This window comes from Myotis yumanensis, unplaced genomic scaffold (assembly GCF_028538775.1).
Source record: "Myotis yumanensis isolate MYYU_CA2020_CCGP unplaced genomic scaffold, mMyoYum1.0.hap1 SCAF_13, whole genome shotgun sequence".
Classification (NCBI taxonomy): Eukaryota; Metazoa; Chordata; class Mammalia; order Chiroptera; family Vespertilionidae; genus Myotis; species Myotis yumanensis.
This window is the reverse complement of record NW_027223764.1, coordinates 42,922,332-42,935,169: the sequence shown is the minus strand read 5'-3', so window position 1 is coordinate 42,935,169 and position 12,838 is coordinate 42,922,332. Positions and strand designations below refer to the sequence as shown.

The following is a 12,838-nucleotide window of genomic DNA, read 5'->3' as shown; positions in this document are numbered from 1 at the left end:
CCAGACCAGAGGGGAAATGAAGACGGAGCAGCCAGGAACACAGAGTTCACCAGGAGCCTGGAGAACGCCACCCTTGGAAGCTGCTGCGCCTGCCGGGATGGCAGGGCATGAGGGATGTAAGAGCCTCGGTCCTGTCCTCTGTGTCATGGGGATGGAGTCCAAGGTGACTGCTGAGGGTGCGGGCTGGGGTGAGGGCACAGCCTGGGAGGCAGCAACTGCTTAGCAGTGATCCCAGGCAGTGGCCACACTCACAGCCCTGCACAGAGCTGCACTCTGAGCCGTGTTCCAGGTGGCGCCTCCTTTGCCGCGTGGTGGAAGAGGAAGCCCAGGAAGTATGATTTTCACTGTCGTACACCTGGACGGTTTAAAAGCCGCTCACACACAAGAAGCTGATAATGCTGGTTGCCCTTGCGGAGACCTGGGTGTCTGGGACAGGCCTGGGGGAGAGATTTTACCGTATGTCTTTTTGTACCTTTCCAATTTTGTTCCACGGGCATGTATTATTTCATAACATTTAATCAAACTGAAAAAATAAAAGCAAGTGCCAGTTTTCTCCCCGTAGGAGTAGAGGCAACGTTCTTTCGAGGTGAGACTCTCATTTTGGACAAGTCACTTTAACGGGCATCTGAGTGTGAGCAGAGGCAAAGCCCGGAAGGAAAACCTGGGGGCGGTGAGAAGCAGCACTGCCCTGCAGGCTACCAGTCTGCTTTCTCTGCGAGAACAGGGCAGCTCTCCAGAACCATCACTGTAGTGACAGCCTGTGTCTGAGGAGGAGGGAGTAACTGGTTGGGGTCCCCTCCCTCCTGTAGAGCGAGGACTGGCCACATCGAAGGCCTGAGGGGACCTGGGTGCTGAGGGGGCAGTGTCAAGAGGAGCCACCCTGTAGACTGTGGAGTCCCGGGAGGTTCCCAGATATCCCTGGGGAGGGCAACTGAAATTGTGCTAACCACGTGGGACTTGGGCGTTAAAGGGGACGAGGGACCCTAAAGGCTGCAGACCCTCTGGGCTCTGAGAGTCTGGCACCTGTCCATTGAGAGCAAGGCAACCTGTCACATGCTGGGTGATCATGGAGGCCCTTTGCTGCCAGGCCCTTCCAGGGACAGGCACTGCCAGGACCAGGGTGGGGTTGGCACTGGGGGGAAGGAGGGGAGACTGGAGAAGAAACCTGCCCCCCAACCCTCAACTGGAAGCCTAGACAGGGCCCGCCTCTATGGCTTCAAAAGTGCTTTTGGAAAAATGGTGACTCATGGCCCAATTGAAATTGGACCTTTTCTCTCACCCCAGAGGGTCATTTGCTTTGCAACACAGGGACGGGTCACTGCAGAATGAATCAGAAATGCAAGCCTGAGAACAGCCAGCCTGCACTGCTCAAGGTCAGAGGGCAGGCTAACTCCTCCCTCCTGTCTCTCTCTCTGCAGAAAGACTTGAGTCTCAGTTCCTCCCCTTTCCGGCCCAGGGAGCTCAGGAGAGCCGGGAAACCTCTCTAAGCCTCAGTCCTCGCCTGGAAAATGGGGATAATCCTCTCTCCCTCTCTGTCTCTTCCCTCAGTGCAGGGCTGGTGGCGACCCCTCCTCTGGGCTGCCGCAGGAGGGAGGGCAGTTGTAGCAGCAGCGGTGGCAGCCGACATCCCTTGCTTGACTCGTACCCCTTTTCCAGGTTTGACCCACCAAAAACAGGACAGGCTACCCCGAGCCCAGTGCCCCTTCCAGAGGGGAGAGTCTCCCCGCAAAAGGCCATGTCAGCTGGGCTTGCATGGCCAAGAAGCTGAGCACTCTGCCCCTTCCTGAATGGAGCCACGCTCTCCAAAGAGCTGTAAGTGACCACACTCTGAGATGAAGCCGCCCTCCACTTCCTGTCTGCACTGCACAGTTTGGCAGGCACATATGTAGTACACACCACCTCCTGCGATGAGCTGGTGGCTTCATTGTGAAGTGGCTAAGAGCATGGGCACATCTGGAGTTGGGCAGCCAAGGGTTTGAATTCTGGCTGTGTGCCCTTGGACAAGTCACCTAACCTCTCTGGGCCTCAGCATTGCCATCTGAAAAATGGGCCTACCTCATGCAATCAGATTAATGCAAATACATCACCCAGCCTGAGGAAGCTTAGTACATAAAGGTTCTCAGATACTCAACAGTACCTTCTGGAAAGGCAGAGGACTCCGGGACCTGGCGCCGGGCACACAGTGCAACCAGGCTTTCCTTTTAAAAAGTGATACCAAGGGAAGAGCAGGCACCATTCCCAAAGGAGAGCAGCTCCAACAGCTCAGCCAGTCTCCCGGGCCCTGCCCTCCCCACCCAGAATTCCAATGGGGCCTGGCATGGAGGTCCTTCTGGAAGCTCTTCACGCCCATTACAACTTCCAGGACTCCTGCCCCAGCCAGGTTTATGAGTGGGGGTTGGTGGGGACCCCAGGTAGGGAGGGAAGGGGTGGGAAAGTTGGGGAGCAGAACCCAGGACAAGAAGCTGGGGAGCTGACCTGGCCCTGCCACCTGGGTGTGAGGGTCTCCTTGCAGAACTTCGGGCACGAGGTCACAGGAGAGCCACAGAGGGAACATTGGCAGGTGGGCAGCAGACAGCAAGACTCAATGACGTCATGTTTTCCCAAAATGACTCAGCGGCTTGCCCCTGGGCTCTGAATGGTGAGCTGTGTTCTGTGGCCTCGGGGCCTCCGGTCTCCTGGCCTTCCAGGCCTGTCCAACATCTCCCTTGTTACCTCCCACCCTCCCTGCCCAGGGACCCATGGGTACCGCTCCTGGCTGCAACCCCAGCCTACGGACATCCCCATGCTGGTCCCATCTTCACCCTGAGGGAAGACCAGACAGACCTGGTTTCATTACTGCCTCTGGCTCCTCTAAGCTGAGTGACCTTGGGTGGTTACCCTGCTTCTCTGAGCCTCAGTTTCCTCATCTGTAAAATGGAAACATTGCTAACAACTTTGCTAGGTTGTGTGGGGCTCAGGGAGAATGTCTGTAAAGTACTTGGCAACCAGCAGGTGCTTAGCAAATGGAAAGTATGACATTCAAAGGCCTCTAGGGTCTGTCCTCAATTTACTTTTCTAGCTACATTTGTTAAAAGGGGATAATAACTTTTCTTGATGCTGTGTGCCAGGCTCTGCTCTAAACACTAATATAGAAACACAGTTTATCCTCCTATCAGCCCCACGTGGTAGATACTGTTAGTATCTCCATTTTACAGATGAGAAAACTGAGGCAGCACAGAGTGGGTAAGCAACTTGGTCATTGTCACACAGCCTGTAAGTGAGGAGCAGCGTTTCCATGTAGGCAGCCTGGCTCTAGGACCTGCATATGTCACTCAACTCTCTCCTGCCTCATCTCTCTCTCTCTCTCTCTCTCTCTCTCTCTCTCTCTCTCTCTTTCTTTGTGCATCCTGCAAATCACAGTCCAGTCCCACTGGACTCCTCACCCTCCCTGCATTCCACCTGAACTTGCCCATCTATGCTTTCGCCCAGGTTCCCTTCTTGCACTATCCGTCCCAGCTCCCCAGGAAGCCGTCCCCTAGTCCTCCTTCACGCCCACCTTTGTGGGCTCATCACAGTTGGGCTCAAAAGTGGTTATTTGTGCTGGTCTCCTCTCCTCTTCTAGCCTGGAGGTGCCTTCTGCTCTGCTACCCCCAGCCCACCTTGCACAGTGTCAGGCATCGGCAGGTACTCAGCACCTGGATAGGTGAGGCCTGGGCCGCAGCACCCTCATGTGAGCTCCCTGGGAGGGGGGGTAGGGGAGAATGTAGCACTGGGGCCCTGGTACTTCTGCAAGGACAGCTTGAGGGCTGCAGCTGAAAGCACCCCCAGGAGGCAGCCTGCCAGCTGGGCTAGGACTCGGCCTCCTGCGGTCTCCATCGCCTGGGGGTCAGAGCCGAACGCTGCAGAGGCTGAGCAGATATCCGTCCACAGGGGACAGGAACAAGAAGCACTTGCCGGTGGGGCTGAGCAGTGGGGCCCATACGTAGTGCACCCATCCACCAGCCCACCTACTCACAGGGGCCTCTCCGAAGGTTTCAGGCCTGTCCCTGGGCTCTCAGCCCAGCACCCGCAGGGTAACGACTGTGAGAAGCTAGCTGTTCAGGGTCCCACTCTCCATTCCTTCCCTGTCCCACACAGGGCCTCTCGTCCTCGTCAGCTGTCCCCTCCCACTCACCATGGCTGCCACCACCTCTGCCCAGACACAGGTCACTCCCAGCAGGAGCATCCTATCCTGGGAGGATGGGCACTGTCCAGCCAGTAGCTCCTGGAGGGGCAGACCCACGCCTCCATCATCCCAGGGCCCCACACCACACCCATCACTCACGGCTCCACAATCAGGTACACACACTCACTACATGGCCAGGCTGGCTCAACGCGGGGCCCACAGGGCGAACAAGGCGGACACTGTCCTGCCGTGCAGAGCGCATACCGGTGGAGGACAGCCATGAAACCCGCAATGGCCACTCAGGAGGCGTAAAGTGCGATGAGGGGGGCACGCAGGCAGCCGTAAGGAGGGCTGCTGACCTGCCCAGGACACATCCAAACTGAGAGCTGAGGATGGAGGGAGCTGGCCGCCAGAAAGGAGGAAGGAGAGGGTTCTCAGCAGCTGGAGAGGCTACAGGGAGCAGGACCCGAGCGGCTGGGAAGTCTGAGACTTGGAATACCGAGTCCAAGGCGCGGGCTGGCGAGAGGAGGCTGGGGCTGCTATTCACAGTGCTTACTCCAGGTGGGGTTTCCGTCTTGCTGCAAAGGCCCGATCTGCTAGTTCCTGCTTATTCATGTAAATCCCTCTTGTTGCCATCTGTCTACGCCACTTCCTAGACCAGGTCACTGCCAAGGGGAGCAGCAGTCAGCCAATGGCTGGCCTGGCATCGGGGGCTGCTGTACCATCAGGAAGGCCCTGCCCAGGTCAGCCTGGGGAAGGCGAGGCTCAGACATCACGTGCCGTGCCCACAGGGGCCGGGGTACCCCTGCAACCAGCCTCCCCAGAGCGTCCCGGCCTGACCCAGTGGCACGCCCTGGCCACAGTTACGAAATAAAATCTAAAGAAGTTCTTGTGTACCATTCGACCTCCCGGGCGGCAGCCACAGCAGGACAGACACAGGTGGTACCGTGGCAGGTTGAGGGCCCTGATGGAGCCAGGCTGCTGGGCCAAGACCGCCCCCCACCCTGCACTCACCAGCTGTGGGAAGGCAGCGGCGTACTCTGCCTGTGTGGTTCCGTGTGCCCGGCTGTAAAGTGGCCATAAGAGCGGCACCTCCCTCAGGAGCTTCCTGGGAGAACTCAACGAGCACAGCCCCAAAAGGTGCAAACATGGTGCTGTGCATGTGAGCTGTGTCCCCCAGTTCCTGTGTACCTCCTCCCCCCGCCCCCCCACCCTCCCCGGGCAGCAGCACCAGGTGACACAGACGAGGAACAGTGAAAGGAAAGCAGATTTCAGAATAGAAATAGGACAGGGTGCCTGACCCTGTGGTCGGGGTGACTTCCCCGTCGTGACTGACTCACAGATTCCACGGCCCGATCTCAGGCGTGTCTGTCCTTAACCCCACAGCAATGGGGCTTCTCCAGAGGACAGCTGGCACCCCTCCCCCCTCCTCACCCTGCTCTCCCCCCCACCCCTCCTGCCCACATCAGAGTTGTGAAATTCTTTGCTGAGGAAAGATTGTTTTCAAAATATTTCCTCTGATAGCACTGCTTTAGCTCAGACACTTTAGCACTTTCCAGAACCCTGCAGATGGCGAGGCAGCTGAAAGGAAGGGAGAAGAGGGAAGCGCGGGCGAGGCCCGGGGCCAGATGTCCCAGGTAGCCGTGTGGGCTCGCAGGCACAGGCATGCGCGGGGCATGTGTGCACAGGCATGCCCACACACACAGGGCGACGGAACGCAGAGCGGGAGGGGGCGGCTTCTAACCGGCTAAGCTGGGAGCCCTCTTAGAAAACAACTTTCATCGGAAGCCTAACTCTCACTATGGGCAGGCACAGTTCTAAGCTCCTCCCAGATGTTAACTCACTTGTAGCCCTAGGACAGTGGTCGGCAAACCTGCGGCTCACGAGCCACATGCGGCTCTTTGGCCCCTTGAGTGTGGCTCTTCCACAAAATACCACATGCGGGCGCACATGTACAGTGCGAAGTTGACTTAAAACTTTAAGTAAAGTTTATTAAGTTAATTTTAGGGAACGTTGTGGAGTGAAAGAAGATGTAGTGTCCAGGATTGAGAAAGGTATGTTGAGATGGTTTGGACATATAGAGAGGATGAACGAAAGGAGATAGACGAAACGAGTATACAAGACGAGTGTGGATGGGAGAGTTGGAAGGGGTCGACCTCAGCGAACGTACCTCAATCAGATTGAGGACGTTTTTAGCAAAGGCCAGCTTAGGAGTACCCTAATTAAGTTAATAACAATGTACCTACCTATCTAGTTTAAGTTTAAAAAATTTGGCTCTCAAAAGAAATTTCAATCGTTGTACTGTTGATATTTGGCTTTGTTGACTAATGAGTTTGCCGACCACTGCCCTAGGACCTATGACTGATTACCATACCCAGCTCCCACCAATTAGAAAACTTAGGCCCAGAGAGGTTAAGTAACTTACCCAAGGTTACACAGCTACGAAGCAGCCCTGCGGGCATTCTGGCTTTAGCACATGTGCTCTCAGTCATGACATAATTTGTGCTTTGGAATGAGTGTTCCCTGTGTGTGTGTGTGGGTGGGTGTGTGTGTGTGTACGCGCGTGCGTGTACACTCTTGTGCCTACAAAAGCTGTTTCAGTGTGTAATGTGCCTGGCTGTTTACAGAAATATTTGTGTGTGTGTGTTGGTGGGGGGGGAGGGAGGTATATCTGAATGTATGTATTTCAGCCCATGACAATGTGTGTGATGGCCTGTGAGTATGTGGGTGTGCAGCCTCTCTCCCATCAAGGCTGCAACTATGGGGCTCACTCCCCCCCCCCCCAAGTTCCCTCATAGCAGCCTGGCAGCAGCAGGACAAGGGGACTCCCCACTCGGAGGCAGCACGCAGCGCCTCCCGGCAGTGCCCGCTCCCCAGATCCGGCGGTTTCAGCTGGGCTTAGCCACATACCATGGGTCGGCCCCTTAGCCACTCCCTGGGCCTGGGGGTGGGGGGGCCCCCAGTTGCCACCCCCGCCAGGGAACTGCCCCGACCCCAGAGCCCTGGTTCACTGGGAGCTGGGTTCTAGAGTGGGTCAGTTGAATTAACTGAAGTTGTTATCACAAATTTGCTTCCCATTCCACAGCCACACCACCAGCACCCACGCTGACAGGCCTAAGCTGATATGACTTGGGTCAAAAACAAAGCACCTTGACATCCTAGGTAGTCCGGGAAGCCCTACAACGTAAATGCATGGGTTTTGAGGGTTTCTTCACACGAGAGCCCCACCTTGGAGGGACACAACAAGGAAAATTAGCTTGGGTCCACTGACTCTAAACAGACGTTGAAGACCCAAAGCTTCCTCAGATGTCACAAAACTTGAAAAAGCCCCCACCATTCTCCATCATCAGAGTCAAACTCGCCAACCTAGAGCGCACCCTCGGCCTGGCTGAGCAGGGAGGCTGGGAGACTTACTCCGACAAGCAGGCTGAGCTGCAGCACCCGGTCTCCTCTCCCGCAGGCTCCTCTGCCCAGCCTCCAGCGTGCCAGCGCCCGCAGCACCAGATCCCCGCAGCACCAGGACCCGACTCCGAGGGTGGGTGTGCTCCCTGACTTTTCAGGCTCCCAGAGTCGAGGAGGAGGGGCTGGACGGGGAGGGGCAGGAAGGAGGGAGCTGGAGAGGCGGCCAGTGAGCCAGGTGTAAGCAGGGGAGGGGAGGCCAAAGCGGCTTCCAGGCTGGCTTCTGCGATGGTGTTTACTTGTGGCAGCCAGGAGAGGCTGAGCTGGACACTGGCTTATTTATTTTCCTCCAAATCCTTTCCAGAGAGTCCTCGGGAACCCCAGCAACACATTTCCCGGGGCCCAGAAAACCCCACAGTTCCTCAGCACATGCCAGCTTAGTGGGGAGAAGGGCAGGGAGGGGGAGGCAGAGAGAGGAAGGGATGGGGGTGGAGACATGAAGTTACTGCTGGTCAGGGGCTCCCTGGCCTGCCTGCCCCTCCCTTCACGCGGGGGGGGGGGGGGGGGCAGGGGTGAGTGGGGGTGGAGGGGTGCAGGAGCAACCAGATTTGAGGCACTGGAGACGTGAGTCCATCTTTAAGCACAGAACTGTCCAGTCAGTCAGGGACCACCCCACGCCCAGCTGTGGAACCGACACACTCAGGGCAGGGCGGGCAGCATCAGAGAAGAAACAGGACAAGTCTCTCTATTTCAGGGCGGAAAGGAGAGCTGTCTCCTCTCCTCCTGTGTGACTTCATGAAGGGCAGAGACCTCTCTGAATGCTTCCTCTGACTAAGATGTCCCTCAGCAGGGGGCTCCTGGCCTGTCCCTGGCCTGCACCGATTCCCAAGTACTTTCACGAGTCAGGCACTGGGACGGGGCCAGGGGTTCCTGTCCCTCGGGTGGGGCAGCTTCTCCCACACCCAGTCTTCCAACTTCCATCTGGACAGAGGTCCACTCCGCAAGGGAGTGGGGAGAGAGAGGGACTCGGGCACTGGGAAGGCTCTCAGAACGCACCCAGGGGGGCTTCCCGGGGCCTGGGCAGGGCTCCTGGCTTAAGGGTGCCAGCTTTTCCCACTGGGCAAACCGGCATCGGAGGCTTTTGGGTAGAACAATGAGGACCCTGTCCCAGCAGGGTCATCCCGCTCAGCCCTCTGGGCTCTAGAACGCAACAGGCTGAACACACGGCCGCCCCTAAAGGCTGCAGGGGTGTCCTGAAGGCTGCCAGGCTCATGGCCGTTCCCTGGCGCTGGGATCCTGGACACCCACGGCACCTCTCAGAGCCTCATTTCCTCATCTGTTAAAATGGAGACAGTAACCACTGTCCCTCTGAGGGGTCTGTGTGAGAAAGCATCAATTGGGGACCAGGCGCCCTCCTCCACCCCATCTCCTACCCCCGCTGCCCCAGGCTCTCCCGAGGGCCTGACACCAGAGGAGTCCAGCTCTCCGGGCACTGGGTGGGGGTAGGGGGTGAGGACAGCCGGACATGTCCCTTTACATTTACCGCGTGAGTGACGACAGGACATGGCCCGCAAGGGCGGATTTCCCTGTGTACTGGATTTCTCTCCTAGCGAGGGAAAGGAATGTCATAATCTGTTTGAGCATGTTTACCTGGCAGCTTCTCCCGAACCCGAACTTGTGACTTGTGGCAGCTCTGTCCCCACGTCTCAGGTAAACTACGAATCATCTGTCACTGGAATTACCGCAGCATCTCCCCGAAATCGCTCCTAAGCCCCCACGTTTTCCTGACTCCAGATCCACGTGGAAAGCTCCAGCAGCCTGGTGCCACCCAGCCTCTCATTCCCGTGGCCCACGGTGCAACCCAGCTGGGCAGAGTGTGTGGAAAAAGAGGGCTGCAGGCAGAGGCCCTGGGCGGGCGTGCTAGTCCGCGGATCCCTGTTGCCTCCTTGTTGCCATGGAGAGCCAGCAGGGACTTAGAAACAGCCTGGCGTGATGGCGGGAGCTCGGGTCCAGAGTCAGACGGCCTTGGTTCAAATCCTGGCTCTGTCCCTCGCCAGGTGTGTGACCTTGAAAACGTTACACGATTTAACTTCTCTGAGCCTCGGCTTCCGAATCTCTAAGGTAGTGATAAACGCTAATCTCATAGGGCTCACTCACTGAGAAAGTGTGTGTAGAGCACTTGATTCACAGAAGATATGGTTACGGTGGAAGGCGGCATTGGGAAGGGTCTGGCGGCAGCGTCCCACCTGACATTTGGGGTGACCAAGCCACATCACTCCTCTGATCTGGGGCCAAAGTCCTGGGTGCTGCCCACATATTTTGCTAATTTCAGCATTAAGACCATTTAGAAGCTTGAACTGCACATTGAACCTAGTCACGAAGGGATGGTGGGGGTTGGGGGGCGGAGAGAGAGTGACACTCTTCTTCGCAATTACATGGCCCCACACCCTTGCGCACTCTCAGTCCCGTGCCAGGAAGCCATCGTCCCCAAGACCGCTTGCAATCACAGTTTCAAGAACATGAGATGTTGTCGCTCTTCTGGGCCGTTCCTGCCAGCTGGCACAGAGGCACCCACTGAGTGCTCAGTGTGGGGACTGAGACCGCCCCCCACCTGCTGCCACACGCAGCCCAGCCCCTGCGGGAAGACGGGGCTCTGAGACCCTTCGCCAGGCCCCTCTCCAGCACACCCCACATAGTCCTGGGGGACAGCGCCCAGCCTGCAGCTCAGCCAGCTGCAGAAACGAAGCCTCCTGCTGCCCCTCAGGGGAGCAGATGCCAATGATGACACTCAACTCCCCCGATGCCAGCCCCCAGGGCACCATGGGACAAGCTGCTGGAGACACTTCCCCAGACAGATCGGGCAGGGCTCCCAGGAACCACTGGGGACCCCTCCTCTGCAGGAAGACCAAGCCCAGCCCAGCCGAGCCCCCAGGCGTGGCTCCTGGTGCGCCCTTAGGAGACACTGTTGCTGTCAGGCTTCCTCAGCTCCTTACTGAGCACCAAGGTGTGCCAGGCACCGTGCTCGGCCCAGGACAGTCCTTGAAACATCCCGGGGCCTCGGGACACCGAAAGCACAACTCCAGGTGCAATGGAAAGAAACCGGGCTCCAGGACCACCTGGTTTCTCCTTGACCTTGGACTCTGCGACAACCCCGCTCGGTTTTCCACATCCGCACGGAGGCCTGGAATCCCGTCAGTCCTCCCGGAGGAAAGTCCCTCCGAGGAAGCACATCCGCCGGGGAAGAGGGGTCCGAGCTCCCCTCGCAGGCCCTGTCACCGCCGCCACCCGGCGGCCCCGCTCAGCGCCGGCCTGGCAGCCTTGCCACCCTGCGCCCAGACCCCGCGGCCGGGTCCGAGTTATGAATCACCCCCTGCTCCCCCCTGGCCTCGCCTCCGGAAGGGCTGCGCGCACCCAGACACCTGGCCCGGACGCCCGGCTCACTGCTGCTGAACCCGAGAAAGAACCGGGATGTCTGCTTGCCCCTCCCCGCTTCTCGGCCCCCGTGTCCTGGCCACGACTTTTCAAAGACAAGACAGTCCTTCCCATGCCCGTCGCTTTGGGGGGACTGCTTAGTGTGTGTGTGGGGGGGGGGGGGGGAGGGCTGCAGACAAAGGCCGTGGCGTTATTTAGGGGCGGGAGGAGGACACGCTAGGTCCGCGGATCCACGCCGCCGCTCCCGGGGTTGCACACGAGGGTCTTCGCCCGGTGCCCGGTCGGCGCGGCGCCGCTCAGCGCGTGTGCGCGGCGATGTGGGCTGAGTGGTGGGCTGTGTGTACCTGGCAGCTGGGAATCGGGGTGCAGCGAGCCTGGAGCTTGTGGGTGCCTGCGTGGAGTTCTCCCCGAGCCGGGAGCGCCCTCTCCCACCCTGCGTCTCGCCCCGTCTTCCTCCAAAGTTTGGCGCGCGCGCCCGGACGGGGAAGGCAGGGGGCGCGCGGCCGGCGGCCTCCCCGGGCCCGGAGGCGGTTCCGGGACTCAGGGTCCTACTTACCCCGGCCGCCGAGCCTCCTTCGGCGGGGGCGGACCCCACTCTCCGCGGCTGGGGTCGGGCGCCGGCAGCATCCGCTCGCAACTCTGTCCCGGTCCCAGCGGAACCAGCTCCCTCGGGGCCCGGCTCTGCGCCCTCCCCGGGGAAGGCGGCGGGGAGCGAAGGAGGGCGGCGCGGCCCGGCTCCGCGGGTTCGCACGCCGGGCGAGAAGAGGCGCCAGGCGGGCGCCGTCCTGCCCAGCGAGGGAGCGAGGGGTCGGGGCTGCCGAGCGTCCTCCCCGCCCGGCCCGAGCGGGCGAGCGGCTAGCGGCGGCGAATTCCTGAACCGCGTCCAAGGCGCCGGGAGCCCCCTCCTCCTCCTCCTCTTCTTCCTCACCCCACCCAGCTCCCACTCCTGCGAGCCGACAACTTGGGAACCGTTGGCGAACTTGGCGCAGCTCGGGCTGCGTGCCGGCCGGGCCTCGGGTGGAAGAAGGGGGGGAGAGGGAGGAGCTGAGTGGGGAGGGGTCCGCCCCCGCCCCCGGGGAACCTTGCTCTCCGGGACCCCTCTATGGGCCTTTGTTCCGGCGCTGCCCCTCGGCCCGCCCCTCCCGGGGGACTCGCTTGGGGCCGCTTGGATCCCCACCCCCTCCGGGAGAGGCTGGGAGGAGCTCCCGGGCCGGGGTGGGTGGGTGGGTGGGTGGGGAAGCGGCGGCGTGGCGATCTCGTGGCTTGCCTCCTCGGAGAGACCCCTCTGGTTGCGCGGGCTCTCCACCATCTCTGCGCCGGAGGGTCAGATGACGGTCCCCCGGGCTCCCAAAGACCGTAACACCCCCTCTCTGACCCCGGGAAGTGAGAAGTGGTCCATGCTGGCCAGCTGGAGCCCCCTCGCGTCATCTTCGGGTTATCTTCAGAGCCTGGGGCAGCTGGCGCCTCCCGCTGGGGGCTGCGGGAGGGGTGAGGCCCCAGTGCCCAGCTGGCAGGCCGGCTCTGGGGCACAAGGCTGGCTTCACCAGGAGCGTGGTAAAGGGCTCGGAACGGGGACACAAACCTAGCCTCCCTCTTGCTTGTCTGAGTCCTGGCGATGCCTCCCAGGCTTTGATTCTGGCTGATGAGGCTTTTCTCCTGAGTCTTACCGACACTTAGCACATGAGCTAATAATTCAGGCCTCTCTAAGGCCAGTGATCCTGCCATTTAATTGGATTTATAGTAGACACAATAAGTCACTTCCTGTGGAGGAGAAATAAGAACATCCAAAAAAGCAGAAACCTCAACATCTGTACTTGGCCTTCCCCTCATTCTCAACGTTCGTTGATGAGAAACCCAAATAGA

General features: G+C 59.4%; 1 protein-coding gene across 5 annotated transcripts in view; it reads right to left on the bottom strand.

Annotated features, from left to right (window-relative positions):
• CHST3 (carbohydrate sulfotransferase 3) overlaps positions 1 to 11,633 on the bottom strand; it is a 35,110-nt gene extending 23,477 nt beyond the window's left edge. For 2 of the 5 annotated variants that reach the window (XM_070432926.1, XM_070432928.1), the window contains exon 1: positions 11,532 to 11,633. The gene's annotated coding sequence lies outside the window, so the exon portion shown is untranslated. Of the gene's footprint in view, positions 1 to 5,158; positions 5,202 to 7,558; positions 7,648 to 11,531 lie in introns of those variants that run through there. The other 3 variants (XM_070432927.1, XM_070432930.1, XM_070432931.1) reach the window with 2 other exon arrangements.
• Positions 11,634 to 12,838: the final 1,205 nt, after the last annotated feature.